A 16,131-nucleotide genomic window follows, 5' to 3' on the forward strand; every position below is an offset into this window, starting at 1 on the left:
ATTTCTAGTTTATTCAATAGAGAAATCTGAACTCCATTTGGGACTGGAGCATCAAATTTTTAAAAAAATTTAGTCTTTTTTTTTAATGTCCAGAAAGCAAATGGGGAGAGCTATTCAGGAAAAACACTAACATTGAGTCAGCCTCTTCATCAAGTTCATAGGTTGACTTATACTGTAGGAATTTTTAATCCTATGAGGATAGCAAGAACAATATGAGGTTGCTTTGGCGGAAATAGTATGCGGAAAGAAATGCTACTGGGGAGGTGAGCCAATAGAATAGATACTTACTAAATTCTGTTGTGTGCCTGCCAGAGTTTCAGAGATTGCAGTCCAACCATGAACTGAGGTCCTCTGGGTTGATCACGATTTTACCAGACATTTTTAATGCATCCACTTTCCTTTATTGAAATATCTAAGAATTTTAAAGAAAGCAGAGCTACTATAGAACTTCATTAAAATTTGCATCTGGAGCTATGGTTCATCTTGGGAATCTTATGAATCATTTGATACTGTAAAGTTTTTGGCTGCACAGTCCAGTGTATCATTCAGAATGAGCTAAGTTATGCAGCCATAACAAATAGCCCTCAGATCCCTCAGATTTGAGGCTTAAAGTCCAACAGAAGGTATTTCTTGCTCACTCTTCACCTCCTGTAGGTAGCAGGGGGCTTATAGGCATTCCCTGACCCAGGTTCTACTTTGACCCATGCTTGCAGGGAAAGGGAAATGTGGCAAATTGCACAGTGGCCCGTAAAGCTCAGCCACGAAATGCCATAGGTTATGATTGCGGCACTTCCCTGGACAAATACAGATGACTTTGTGATTTCAAACTTTAAAAGAAGTAAAGAAGTGTAAATCTATCATGGCCTCAAATGAGGGGAGAAGAAAATATCTGTGAGCAGCCCAGTGGCGACCAGAATATGTGCCCAGATATAGTGGATTCCAAGGTCCAATGAATTGGGGAAATTTGGGTAAAATTGGCATATATTTCTTCATTGTGTGATTGTTAGTATTTAACACTATAAAGTGATTTTGAATATCTAAGAAGGGGTTATAATATGAGGTGTTTCCCAAGTTCACTGAAATCCCAAATACTCTGGGATTTTCTTCTTCATAGGGTATCTGGAGAAACACTGTTTGTCTAGCGGCCTTTTCAAGAGGGACTAGATGGTATACCTTCTGAGCATCTCTCCAATTTAACTAATTTCTCTTTATTTATGGATTGCTTATCTGATATTTGTTTTAAAAATAATAAAAATCAAATATTTGATATAGAAATGTAATAAGCAACTTCTCCAAATAAAGATCGTGGATGGCTAACTGGATCTCTTTTTTTCCCCCTGAAAAGTTGTGAATTAGAATGCTATTGATGAATGTTAAAATCTATAGTAGAAGATAGGCTATAAAGTCGGCTTCAGATGTCTCTGAAGTGCTGAAGTATTGTCCGAGGCTTTACCCGAATCACCTGAATATGGTACTTCTAAGTTAAAAGTTTGGGAGTGATTTAGTTTTTAAAAGCCTGCCAGGTATGACTTATCTATGAGGGCAATGAGTTAAAAATTAATAAATAATGTTCTGTATGCTACATGGTTGATTAAAGTTCGTTAACTTTTGCTCAGAATAATACATTCTGCTAATTTGGAGAAAAATATAACATTTTTAGTAACTGTTACATGGCATACTGAAACTGGAATTGGAAGTCTTAGGGAAGATAACAGGTTTTCAAATATGTTTAACATCATAAAAATATTTTATTAAAAATTGACACTTTATTTCAAATATAAAGAATTATCACATTTAAAAATAAAAAAGTTAAATAATGGGAGCAGTATTAGAAATAATGTCTTAGAAATAATTAGAGTTGATGAGTCACCTATCCAGAATGCCTGTTCAGTAATTTCACCTCTTAGGAATACGCTGTGCATCGAAAAGCAAGTTACAAAAATTTATCTGAAGAGAAAATCAGAGTCACAAAATCCCTAAAATAACATTTATGAATTCTTTAGTTACAAACTCATTTCTAAATTACCCTTATTTTGCGAACAACACTAACTAGGGTAGTTGTTTGGTTTCTAATTACAGAAACTGGGAGCAACATATGAAAGAGTGGAAATTGCCAAAGAGGAGTATATATTGATGGCAGTGAAAAGTGAATGGGTGGTCCAGACAAGTGACTGGATATTCTACTGAGTGAAATACGGAAAGAATGCAGCAATCTGGGATGAGTTTGCTTAGGGCCAAATAAGCAAGTAGAATAATTCATACTGATGAGTACCCTTCTTAGTCATCAAAAAGATGTTAATTATTTTCAGTTCAGCAGCTGAGAAATCAGGAACTTAATATCTTCGAAAAAGTTTTCTGTCCAAAGTTAATTTTTTTAAAAAAGAAAAAACGTGGGTGAAAGCCTGGATCCTAAGAAGCTGTCAAACTCAACTATCCAGGATGATCTAATCTCCAAGGGTTTTTAGTTCTTGGTCTTGAGAAACACACCAAAAAAAAAAAAAGAAAGAAAAGAAATCATTTTGACCTATAGGTGGCAATATTGGTATAGTTCAAGTCAAGCACAAAAAGATGGGGTGAATAAAGGGACATAATTTAATGGCTCAACAGAGAAGATGATCAAATCTGAAATCCATTTTTGATGAACATAAAATAACTTGAAAAAATAATTCAATTCAGCAAACCTCATGAAATTGGCTCTTACATGTAAAATACTCCTATTGGATTATAGATTTGAATTTGGGAAAAAAAATACCCTCTTAAATATTTGGCTTGAATAATGAGTTCCACTGTTATCATACTTTGAATGTATTTTGTTTACTCATAGTGGTTTGTTAAACTATGAATAAAACCAGTTTTTCATAACTATGTTACTAGCACCTTTGTTTTCATTTAAGAATATTAAGGTAAAATCCAAATTATATTGTCCATTATATACAACTTGTAATTGTGTCAGCAACTCTGTGGAGAACGCTGGGACCACCCAGCAGTTGGTCCCTAGAACATTCAGTGAATTTCTGATGTCCCTTGAGATAATGGTTATGTGCACACTGGCTTATGGGGTGAAAAGAGCCCTCAGCACTTTAGTAACAATGTGTTTTAACTGTTTTAAAGTTAAGGTAGTATTTCTTTTTTTTTTTTTTTCGGTACACGGGCCTCTCACTGTTGTGGCCTCTCCCGTTGCGGAGCACAGGCTCTGGACGCGCAGGCCCAGCGGCCATGGCTCACAGGCCCAGCCGCTCCACGGCATGTGGGATCTTCCCGGACCGGGGCACGAACCCGCGATCCCTGCATCGGCAGGTGGACTCTCAACCACTGCGCCACCAGGGAAGCCCTAGGTAGTATTTCTTAAAGTTAGTAAGCCCACACACCAATTAGTTCAACATAAAAATCTCATAGCCTCTCTCTTCCTCCTTCCTAGATTCTGATACTTCTCCTTGGGAACAGGTTCAAGTTTCAGTTGAGAATCATTTGTATCCCCCAAACTCTCCCTCCAATTTACTTTCCTACAGTTTAGCTATAAGTATTTTTCATTTTCTTATAGAACTGTAATGTTTATTATAAAACTGTTTTCTCTTCCTCGCTCCAGAAACTCTTTGTGTCTCCAAGCTGATCATCACAACCCTGAGGAAAATGAGTTTACGTTGATGAATAATACATGGAATAGAAAACAAAGAGGTGTGTGCATGCGTGTGTGTGTGGGGGGTGTGCCTGTATGTGAGAGAAAGAGAAATAGAGAGAGAGGTAGATGCAAGAGTTCAATATCACGACATGAGAGAAAGATTGACTAACAGACTTTGGAAATCTTTAACTAACAGAAATAAACAGCATTCAGTATCTCTCACCTTCTAGACCTGAGATATGCAATGTGGTAGCCACATGTGGATTTTTATATTAAAATTAAACTATATTAACCAGTTAATTCCTCAGTCACACAAGCCACATTTCCAGTATTGAATATGTACCCGTAGCAACTGTATTGGATGGAGCAGATAGAGAACATTTTCATCGTCACAGAAACTGGACAGTGCTGCTCTACACTGTAAGTTCTTTGGATGATGACCCTCTTATCTTGGCATTTCCCTTGTGGCTAATGAAACCTTATATGTCAGAGGTATTCAGAAAATATTCGCTGATTAAAGATATAAAAGGAGAAGTTTAGAAAAATGTTGTAAAAAACATCCAAGGTTGATTTGTTTATTTGGTTTCTTATTACAGAGAATATGTAATATTACATATATAATATATGTAATATACAGGTATATGCTGTCTTCAGTGCTACTTCTAGTCTTATCTCTGGCTTCCGTTTCCCATTCTTTACAAAGCCACCATAGCAAAGCGTTTTCTCTGAAGCTATATGCTGCAAAGGGTCAGCTTAGTCCCAACAGTGGCTTTCCACACACACTCCAAATATTGACCTGGCATCTTTGTTCCATGCTGTAGTCTTTAATTAACATTAATCAATTCACTCCCTTTTTGAGTTTTCAATTTGCCTAAATGAGGCATTATAAATTAGAAAATGTAGTATATTCAGATTACAATTTAAAGGGCTCTCAGCTGATAGTTAATTAGGTTGACTCAGGAAGGATAAACCAAAAGAATGAATTTTTAATGTTAGTTTAAAGGACATTAGTTGCTATGGGCAGAATGATTAAAATGCCACTATTTGAAGCAGAAAAATTAGAATGCAACAGCAGTGGCAACCATAGATGATCAGTGGTTTTTGTATCTGTGCCAAGATGGTAAGACTTTCCATCACCTGCACACAAAAGAGCTTGATGAGCTCTGGAGGGTTATTTTGGTCTGACCGGGACATATAGTGGGCATATCATGAATGTTCTTATCTTGTAGCATGGTTCCATCCATTTCTCTTCAGGAATGTATTAGAACAGAGTAACATGTTAGAATGAGATGTATTTACCTGGCTTGATGCATTCATGGCAGGCAATGGTAGGTTGATACCAGACTGTCCTTCCTTTCCTGTTTAACAACCACTTGTATAGCATTTGTTAGGTGCCAGGTGCTGTCCTAAGCATTTTACAAACGTTAACTCAGTTAATCATCATAACAAATCAGTCAGTTTTGTACTAAGATCATCCCTGATTCTTCAGACAGAAAATTTAGGCACAGAGATTTTAAGTAATTTGTTCAAGGTCACACAGATGGTAGGTGGCGGACCCCAGATTTGAACACAGGCAATGTGACTTCAGTGACTCTCCTCTTATATAGAAAATAATTCCAACACAGATTATTAGCAGTGAAAGATGGGCTCGCTGTTAGCAATAAATGTACTGTTATCACCGTCAGAAGATTATCATCAAAGATGCTGAGACAGTCTAGAACACAGACATAATGAAATGTAAGAAGATGAGAACCACTTACTCTATATTGAAAGATCCTCAGGAGGATCAGCAAGATGTCTCTAATGCTGCCAAATTAGCAGAAAAACAAAGGCATAAAACTTAAAATAAGATTATTCCCTTTTTATTCAATCGTTCAAATATTGGAAAAAAACAAACAACAGGCCAGACACTAGTCTGAGTGTTGGCCATACTTGGATGAAAAGGACTCCCCCTGCTCAGCAGCAGCTTCCAGTCGGTTGGGGAAAAGGGCTTACGCAAAGGCAATTTTGCTATATAGTATGGAAACCTCAAAGAAAGGACACCGAATCAAGGACTAAAAGAGAAAAGAGTAGGGAGAGCTAACCTCACTCATCCAACGAGGAATGCAGGGCGGGCAAGTTTTCAGAGGTGAGATTTGAACTGAAACTTGAAGACAAGAATCTTGAAGAGATTGCAGGGTCTCCCAACCTTGACCCTGCTGGCGTTTTGGACTGGGTGACCTTTTGTGGAGGGGGACTGGCGTGTGCATTGTAAGGTGTTTAGCAGCACGCTGGCCCACCCACTACCTGCTGGTAGTTCCTTTCTCCAGGTTATAATTACAAAAATCTTGACACATTGCCAAATATTTTCTAGGGGAGAAAACTGGCCCAAGTGGAGAACTACTGAGCTAGGGGCAAATGTGCTGGTAACTGGCTGGGAAGAGTAGAGAGTGAGAGACACCTTCAGGGAGAGGCCACACTGGGAACAAAGGCATGCAAATAAACGCACTGGACGGACGTGTGAGGTGCAACGTGGCAGCGAGTGGTTTTGATGATGATGGAGGAGGAAAATATGTGTGGTGACCTGGAGGGAGCCTGTAGCAAACACAGATGGGCAAGAGATGTAACTGAAGGATACTGTGAATCATAAGTTTGAACAAGGCTGCCTCAGCGGACTGTGGAGAACCAATGCCGGTATACACACCAATTAGGGGGTTGCAAATAGATCATGATGACGCATTCTGAGCAAAAAAGTTGCATTCTTCTGAAAGGCAAGCTGGAGGCTTCCTAACCATCATACAGCTCTTTTCTAAAGGGAGCCAGACGTGGTGCAGCATGGGGAGGGGACTGTGGAGTTCACCTCAGCCTTTAACCCATGCCCATAGACGGCATTAGACTATGTGATGGAATTTCTTCAAATTGAACAGCATCTGTATATTTAGCAAGGCCTCATTGAGAACTAAGGTTGTTGATGAATGAGCTGCCCTAGTTAAGTAGATTTTTCAAGATAGTTGATGAAAATCCTATTTACTGCATCAGTCCACCCCTTTTGAACTTTATTTACTTAATTATTATTATTTTTTCTTTCCTTGCGGTACGCGGGCCTCTCACTGTTGTGGCCTCTCCTGCTGCGGAGCACAGGCCCCGGATCCGCAGGCCCAGCAGCCATGGCTCACGGGCCCAGCCGCTCCGCGGCATGTGGGATCCTCCTGGACCGGGGCACGAACCCGTGTCCCCTGCATTGGCAGGCAGATTCTCAACCACTGCGCCACCAGGGAAGCCCCTACTTAATTATTTTTTATATTACCTTGCATTGCATTCTTATATTAGGAAAAACCTAATTGGATTTCCCTCGATGACCTTAGGGCCTCACTGTGATCATTAGGGCGGTATCTCTAACGGTAATCTGACGTATTTCAGAGCCTTTGGCAGTTTAAATGGGCCAACTACTGTAACTGTGTTTTAAAATTTTCTGTCTCATTATTATAGATAGATGTCAGGTATAGATTTTCACAACATTTTCATTTTGTTGTTACCCTTAACCATCATTCAGAAATGCTTTTTGGTAATCTTTTTTTCTTATTTCCTGATAACTATAACTCATTTTGCCAGATTTATATGTAAAACCAGCTAATAAGTTCTGATAATAAACACAAACGCCTATGTATTATTTAATATACACCAGGCAGTGTTTTAAGTTTTAAAACTTTTCTATGTGCAGAGTGTTTGGGTCTTAGTGCATGGAGGTTTTGCAACTATGTTAGTGGCCTTTTCCTTTAACTTTGAAGTTCATCTCTATGCTCTGAAGTGTTAAGTTGCTAGAAGTTTGACATTCAACTTTTAAAAAAAGGGATTCTGTTAATACACATGATGTGACCCTTTTAGTAACTGCTGAACTCAGAAAGCAGACTATACTTTTAGTAATCTGGGGCTCTTTTCAATAAAGGAGCAAGTGGTAGAGTGAGATTCTTCAAAAGGGAAAAACATTAGGCCTAAGACTTGTGCACACATCCCAGACTCACATCTTTTGACTTCTTTAAAACAGGAAGCCGCTTATGCTCCGTTATCAAATGGCTAAAGCATACATGCTCACAAACACAGCCTCTGAGTCCAGGCAGGTCAAGAAATTCAGGGATTTGAAGAAAACGACAAGTGCTCCAGGACGATGTGTTCAAAAGGCCTGGAAAGAAACGCTGGGAGGGTTGCCCTCTCTTCCTATGACACATCACAGCTTCTGTTAGGAAATCAAGAAAGGAAACCAGGCAACCATGATGATTAGTCACAAGGAAGGAGACAGCAAGCATTTTGAAGTCAACAGCTGGAGAACAATGGAAGCTGTGAGAGGCTATTTTTGTTTGGTTTCAACAATGAATTAAACCTGGTGGAACTGACAGTGTTCTCTGCCTGCTCTCACTCTTCTCTTACTAAAAGTAGAAAGTTTCCATGCCAAAAAATAGTTATCTTTTCCTGCTTAAGAGTGATTAAAATGCCATTCTGCTCTTTCATATTCGTGTTTATCTCAAAATGAACTTCTTATGAACATAAAAATATTCAAAATGTACAGAAGTGGCAAGTATCTGCTATTGTGTTTCCACTGCTACTGTTTTGCTGCTATTTAAAAGACTGGGATTTGGAATCCTAAACTTGGAATTATAATGTCTTAGGGACCTCCCTTGGCAGTAGGTATGGAAATAAAGAGCCAAAGGCCTTCAGTAGCAGATGGCTTATGTAGCGACTCTCATTTTTTTTTTTTGTTTTGTTTTGTTTTTAATTCCAGATGGCGCCATAACAAAAATAAAAATCCACCTAAGAAAGATTTGATTACTCCCTACATTTTTTCCAGCGCATTCCAAACTGCCCCAAAGTGGAGGCAGATGGAATCTTTACAATATCAAATCAGAAAATAAAATTTTGTACAGAATTGCAAAACTTACAAAAAAACTGCTGCCAACTTATTGGCCTTGGACAAACTGTTCCTGGGTTTGGCAGTATCTTTCCAACCACCAGTGGTTCTTCAGAAAAGACCTGACTTAAGGAGATCAAATACATTTTCAGAAAGCTTAGAGCAGCCCTTTGAGCTGAAAGTCTGAAAGTTCCAAGGCCGCCTTCAAGTGGGCACAGGTACCATAGAGGGGTACAGAGATGATTTTGATAGGTATCTACTTCTGATTCAGTTAGTGCCATGGAGAAGATGGGATACTTCAGGCACATTCTCTTAGAGAGGCTGTGTCAGAATTCCAGAAAGGTGGAAACAACTGGAAAACTTTTATGTCTTTGACAGGAGCCAGGCCATGCCAGAGGGAGAAAGATATGAACAAGCAAGAGTTACAGAATAAGTTCTGTGGGATGAAGGAGTTTGGGAAAGCAATGGTGAATGGGAGGAGGAGAAGAGCAGTAAGAGCTCCCATAACTTGCTTCCAATTCTTGAGTCTTCTTCAGCTCTTCTCTGCTTCTTAGCTTCTCTAACATCTCTGAGGTTTGAATGAATTGTTCTGGACCCTTTCTTCCAACCTACCAGTGGAGACACAATGATCATGACATTTCTAGTGGACATTCACTGCTATGGTCACTCAGAATTTAGTCTACTTTTTCCTGGTGAATTTTCTTCCATGTGGGCCTACTATATTTTCCCACTGGATATAATCAAGTGTTAAAACATGTGATCCATATAGTTTCTTGGAATTTTACTTTTAATCAGAGCATCAAAAATGCTTCATAAAGTTAGAACTCATTCTCCTCAAGGGTAGCATATGAAAAGGCTATTCATCAGTTCCTGCTACCTAGAGCTGATTTTTGTCCTTCCATAGCCTGGTTCTTTACTTTCGTTCTGATTCTCTGAGCTATTCTAATACATTCCCTTTCTATTTGCCAATTTTTGCTGTGGTTACTTAGATTGCATTATCTTCCTAGACAACCACTTATACAACCAAAGCGCAATTTTACTTGAAATATTCTGACCTCAGGCTGACGTACGCAGTGTCAATCTTCTGTGGTTTGTGTAGAAAAGAGAGAGAGTGAAAGACAGAGGAGAGAAAGAGAGACATTGAGAGAGAAGGAAAGAAGAGGGAAGGAGGGTGGGAAGAGGATGGCCAGAAGAAAAGAGATAGAAATGGAGAAAAGGAGAGCATAGGGGAAGAACTAAGATTAGGAAGCCAGTTATTGCAGTATCAATAAGGCTTAAATTAGATTCAGTAAATGACATATTGTGCCATTTCTGATATGTAAGCTGTCCCCATTTTATGACTTGTTTTGTTCAGTAGTTATCTACAGATCAAGCCCTGCATAACAATCTGAAAGTCACTCCATCATCCCATGGAACCAGTAGAGTTTATCTGGATAGACAGTTAGAGGCAAATGCTTAAGATTTATGTGATTTGCCGATTGTAAATAATATAATTTAATTTTTAGCTTTTTAGAAAAGCAATGGTGAGCGTAGTTTACTTACACCTTTTCTCTCCCTTTTATTTTTTTAATACTATTTATACTTTTTCAAATTATGCTACATTTTGTTCTTTTTATTGTATCAGTTGTAACTCTGTTTTTATCTTAAATGTGTCTTAAATGTATTAAAATGTTACCACCTGTCCTTTTTCTCTTTTCCTATCATATTTTAGTTAGTTGGATCTTTTCTCTTAATAGTATTCTTAAGAGAGGCTTGTGTGACTGATGCTCCTTGAATTCATGCAGATATGTCTGAAAAAACAATGTTTGTCTATAGCTTTATACTTAAACGACAGTCTGGTTAGGTATAAAAAGCTTGGCTCATAGTCTCTTTCCTTGCAAGTGTTTCTCCTCTGTCTTCAGGTAGAAAATTACTAAGGGAAGTCTGATATCAGCTTGATTTTCTTTCACTTAAAATGACCTTCTTCCTGCTGCCCAAAGATTCTTTATCTTTAAAATTTTTTAATAATTTTTTTTTAGGTTCTGTTTCAATATTGACCATTCTGTGTTATGGTATTTCCCTTTTTTGGGTTATGGTTTCTTCTTCAAGAGGTGGATCGAAGTCTTCTTTTATTTAAGAAGGTTTTCTTGAATTATATTTAAAATATCCTGACTTCCTTGGTGGTGCAGTGGTCAAGAATCCACCTGCCAATGCAGGGGACACGGGTTCGATCCCTGGTCTGGGAAGATCCCACATGCCACGGAGCAACTAAGCCTGTGGGCCACAACTACCGAGCCTGTGCTCTAGAGCCCGTGAGCCACAACTACTGAGCCCACGTGCCACAACTACTGAGGCCCATGTGCCTGGAGTCCATGCTCCACAACAAGAGAAGCCACCGCAATGAGAAGCCTGCACGCCACAACGAAGAGTAGCCCCCGCTCGCCACAACTAGAGAAAGCCTGCACACAGCAACAAAGACCCAACACAGCCAAAAGTAAATAAATAAATAATACTAAAATAAAATATCCATTCTCTTCCATTGTTTTGGTTTTCTTTGGGGTTCCGATTCTGTGAAGATTGTATACATTTTTCTGTCTTTTATGTATCATATTCTCTTCAGTCCTTTTCATATTTTTATTTCTGTTCATTTTAATTTCATTTTATTTTCTCATACACAAATCTTACTGTGCTTTCTTTGGTGATACTATCACTTATGATCCTACAGTTTAGTTTCTAAAATACTTCTTTGTCTTCCCTTGTTTCCCAGATTTTATCAGTTTTCACTTTATCACCGTATGTCTAGATATCCAGCTTCTCTTATCCAGTCATATCTTCCTGAGCCCTTGTATTTCCTTCATGGCTGTAATTCTTTCTTTAATTGTGGTGAAAGGTTGTATTGTAACTTTATCTTTTTGAGACATTTTTTTCTGGGCATTTTCTTTCAAAATAAAGCATTCCTTGTTTTTATAGTATCTTTGAAAAGCTTGTATCAATTTCCTAGGGTTGTCATAAAAAAGTACCACAAAGTGATGGCTTAAAATAATAGAAGTTTATTGTCTCTTAGTTCTGGAGACTAGAAGTCCAAAATCAAAGTGTCAGATTGGGAATACTCCCTCTGAAAACTGTAGGCAAGAATCCTTAGCTTTTAATGGTTTGCTGGCAATCTTTAACATTCCTTGACTTACAGCTGCAGCACTTCAATCTCTGCCTCCATCGTCACAAGGCATTCTCCTCTTGTGTCTCTGTGTCTCTTCTTTTCTTATAAGGACACAAGTCATATTGCATTAAGAGTACACCCTACTCCAATATGACCTCATCTTGATATCTTAATTACATCTGCAATGACCTTATTTCCAAATAAGGTCATATTCGGAGGTACTGGGGGGTTAGCATTACAACATATCTTTTTGGGAGACACAATTCAACTTCTAGCAGTATGCTGGGTTATTTTGTTGCTGTTGTTTTTGCTCAGATTTGAACAAACTGAATTTTCCATGCAAGGTATTAGCAGGACACTTCAGTTGGAGTGGAAGTAGGAGTTTTCCAGGAGTGTGGGGCTAAAGAGATGGAGTGTTTGATTAAATATGACCCCTCTGTGTAGCCATGCCTGCTCTGCCTCTCAGACTTAGCCTGAGACCATGGTTCCTTCACTAAACACTGCTACCAAGAGCACAGGCTCTGCCTTCCAAAGCGTCCTCTTCTCTTTTGAAAGATGGTGCTTTCTTAGATCTGCCACTGACAGGCTCCCAGGGGACTTTCACTACCTTATGTCACAGCAGCCACAGTAATTGTGCCCCGTTAGAAATCTGCCTTATCACAGCAGTTTCTATTTAATAGGGGGTTTTTCTTTCTAGAAGTTAACATTTGCTGGTCATTTCTGAGATCTGCCCTTGCTAGTCCTCCTTTATCCTCTCTTCTTTACCTATCAGGCTGCTGTAGTTTTCCATGCAAATTTTGCTGGTTTTATTTGCTTTTGCTGGTACATACAATTTGGAATTTTCAAATGTTCTCTCCCCTGGTTTGAATGAAGATACAGCTTGTAACTTTTCCTCCTTACCCTCTTTCTGTCTCTTTTTTCTTTCCTAGAAGAGAAGAAAGTATATTTGAGACTATGTTGCTATCAAGTTCCTGCTGGATAAAGAAGCTCTTCCTACCAAGAGTAAAAGGTAAGTGAGCAACATGGACGACTCTTCATTCTTCTTCTATTTTTTTTTTTTTTTTGACGAAGAAGCTCTTCCTACCAAGAGTAAAAGGTAAGTGAGCAACATGGACGACTCTTCATTCTTCTTCTATTTTTTTTTTTTTTTCCGAAAAATGACGTATTAAGCTTGGATCTGAGTTTAATTGCTGAGTTTAATTGCTGGCCAATAAAAATTTCTGTAATAAAGGGAATGTTCTTTATCTGTGCTGTCCAGTATGGTAGCCACTGGCCGCACAACTCTACTGAGCACTTAAAATGTGGCTAGTGTACCGGAGAATCTGAATTCTTCATTTAATTTAATACAACAAATTTAAATGTCCATGTACAGTTAGTAGTTATCCTATAAATCAATGAAGTTTTAGATGATGGTGGGTGGGGGTAAGTAGAGGCTGGGAGAAGGAGAGGATCAATGAAGGCAAAAAGAGAAGACACAGTGGTGCATGGGTGATGGAGTAAAAGAGAAATAAAGATGTCTAGGTGGGATTTTATTGGGTGATTTTATTTAATACGTGATATAAAACCTCTATCTCCCTTTTCAGAAAGTAAACTTTCTAATTCTTACTAATACATTTGAAAAACATTTTTTGTTTGAAGAATGAAGTGAAATATTGAGTTATGCTCCAAAGTTGCTGTGAGGTTGTGCAGTCGGGTCTGGTCATATTTAGACTATAATATTGCCTGATTGCCGTTATTAAAATCTTATTGTTTCTTTGGAAACAGGGTGCTTACCATTGGGGAGACATATATTGTCCACTAAATTGAAGTTTCCAGAGTCTGGGTGAGGGCTTGAGCCAAGAAAATATACATCTGCACAAAGGGCTTAAGGTCCTTTGTACTATTCAACATAAGAATAACATTACATGAAAGAAACAGAGATTAGAATGTAACAGTTATCTCCTACAACATGGAAGCTTGGGAAATAAATCTTTTCAGGGTCACATGCACAATATTTCCATCATTGTTATTTGAGCATTTTAGATACAGAACTAATATTTAGAATTCTATAGTTATTAGAGTAATTACATGATGATCTTCTCTCCCCTTTCTGGTTATGGGTAAGTGGGGAAGCATCTCACGGCAGTGAGTGATGAGTTCATCAGGAAATCAGACTTTTAAAAACAAATAGTCTGAAATATATAATTACCAATGTAAAGAGCACCCAAATTAGATACCTACCAAATACAGTTGTGCTACCACCATTGACCCATGCATAACATGATCCCTTTCATCAAATCTTGAAAACTCATTTCCTGCTGTTTTTTTTTTTATATGCTGGTATTCATTTTTTGAGGTACATTCAGTAACAGCTCATATTGATACAATCACTTCTTGCTAAGAACAAATGACCCCAATGCAGAATCTATTTAAATATTTTATCATATACTAACACATACACCTGGATCAAAACATACAGAATTTTTATGAGCTTTGGGCAGTTTTCACCAGTACGTACACGTCTTGAAATATTTATCTCACCCCTGATGTCCTGATGGTCCTACCTTGTTTCTGTGGCAATTCCTTCAGTTATTATAGCTTCAAGATTTCTGAAATAAATCTATCTGTTCATACCAGAAAAGTGCAGAAGAGAAATGACTGTTTAAACTATAGTCATCCTAAGGCCCCTGAGTTACCAACAGATAAACCCAAGTGGATTTCATCAACTATATTTGGTTATCAAGGACCATTCAGCCAGTAAGCTTGAATTCGTCACCTAACTGTTCTAGCAGGAAGATTTGTCAGTGACAAAAATCTTTTCAGTAGCCCCAAATTGTGAAACAGATCATAGACCAAATTTCACATCAGTTTCAGGCAGGGTAATGGTATTAAAGATCTCTTGATTCTATGTGATAAACTGATTCCAAGTGTTTTTATCCATTTAAACTATACTAAAATCCACTACTCTGGAGCTTGTAACCAACTGAGCTTATATATTACAAGTCCACAGGTACAAGAAGCCCAAGACCCCTTAGCAGAAGTAAACAAATAGGTGATATATATCATGCCTGAGGGTTAGATTTCATCCTTCAAATAAATTGATAGTTACTAATGCTCCCCAATTTTGACATAAAATATAAGCTCATGATTTCAGACACCACTGATTTGTACTTTTAAATAATTTATTTAGTATTTGAACCATGATCTACTTTTTCATGTTCTGGGAGGTAAAAGTTGACAAAACAAAATGAGGGAATTATGACGACCTATTTTAGAGCTGTTTAAAAAATAGTAGGGAAAATGATTTTGAAAATAATTAATGCATAAATAGCAATTAAGCTTTACCTTTATCAGAGCAGGTCTGACATACCTCTGCAAGCAAGGTACATCTTATGTTCTTTTCCAGATCCTTAGCTTTGATGTTTCTCAGTATACTGGCTTCTTACCCTCAGTCTCTTCCTGCTTTTGTCACCTCTAATTACTGACCTTTTTGCTCCCAGATAAGCTTATTGAAAGCTGAGCCTACCCTCGACATCTTCACTTCCCATTCATTCCTTAGCTCACTGCAATGTACCCTCATCTTCCATTTTCTTCCTCAGTTAAGTCCCAAATAATATTGTTATGTCCAAAATCAATGTATGCATTCAAGACTTTTTTATTATTGGACCTCTTTACTGTGTCTCACGCAGCTGGCCAGTCAATCTGTCTTTAAACTTTTGGCTTTCATGAGCTGTCACTCTTCTGCTTAAATCCCTCAGTAAATTCTCATTATCTCTATAGAAACGTCCAAAGTTATTGACCTGACTTAGAAACAGCCTTCATATTCAAGATCTTGATTACCTCTTCATTTTGTCTTTGGCCCTCAACATTCTTCTGTCCCTCTCAACACTCAATGTAACCACTAAGCTGAGGTCATAATGAGTCTTCTTTGATTCTGTGAACTTACCATATCCTTTCTTGACTATTTACCCTTCCCAGAACACACTTTCTTTAAACCTCATTAACTCACATTTCTGTAACCCTCAGCTTAGCCATCGTTTCTTGCAGAATGTCTTCTCTGATATCCAAGCCCTAATTAGTGGCTCTCTCTATGTGCCATAGAGGACTGTGCATTTCCGTTAACAACAGCCACTGTCAGAATGTACTGTAATTGCTTCTTCAATTGTCTTGGCAAATTTTGATATAGTGCCAAAGAAGACTATCCACAGTTGTCTGAAAACGGTATTTAAATACTCCCCCTTCATCCAACTACATATTTGTGTGAGGCCAGCATTTCTTCATATACTTTAAGCAAAATAACATGTCACACTCACCTAAATGTAAAAGCTGCTGTCTTAGATGTACCAGGAGCTGCTTTTATTAAGCCAGATAGATTTGCAGGGAATGTAAAATAGTGTCACTCTTCTAAAATTTTTTTTCTGTTTTGGAGAATGTAGCTATTTTTTTTATAAACATGCTTATATGACATAATGGATTGCTATTTTAAAATAAATTATTAAATTAGAATTCTAATGT

Source organism: Pseudorca crassidens, chromosome 4 (assembly GCF_039906515.1).
Source record: "Pseudorca crassidens isolate mPseCra1 chromosome 4, mPseCra1.hap1, whole genome shotgun sequence".
NCBI lineage: Eukaryota > Metazoa > Chordata > Mammalia > Artiodactyla > Delphinidae > Pseudorca > Pseudorca crassidens.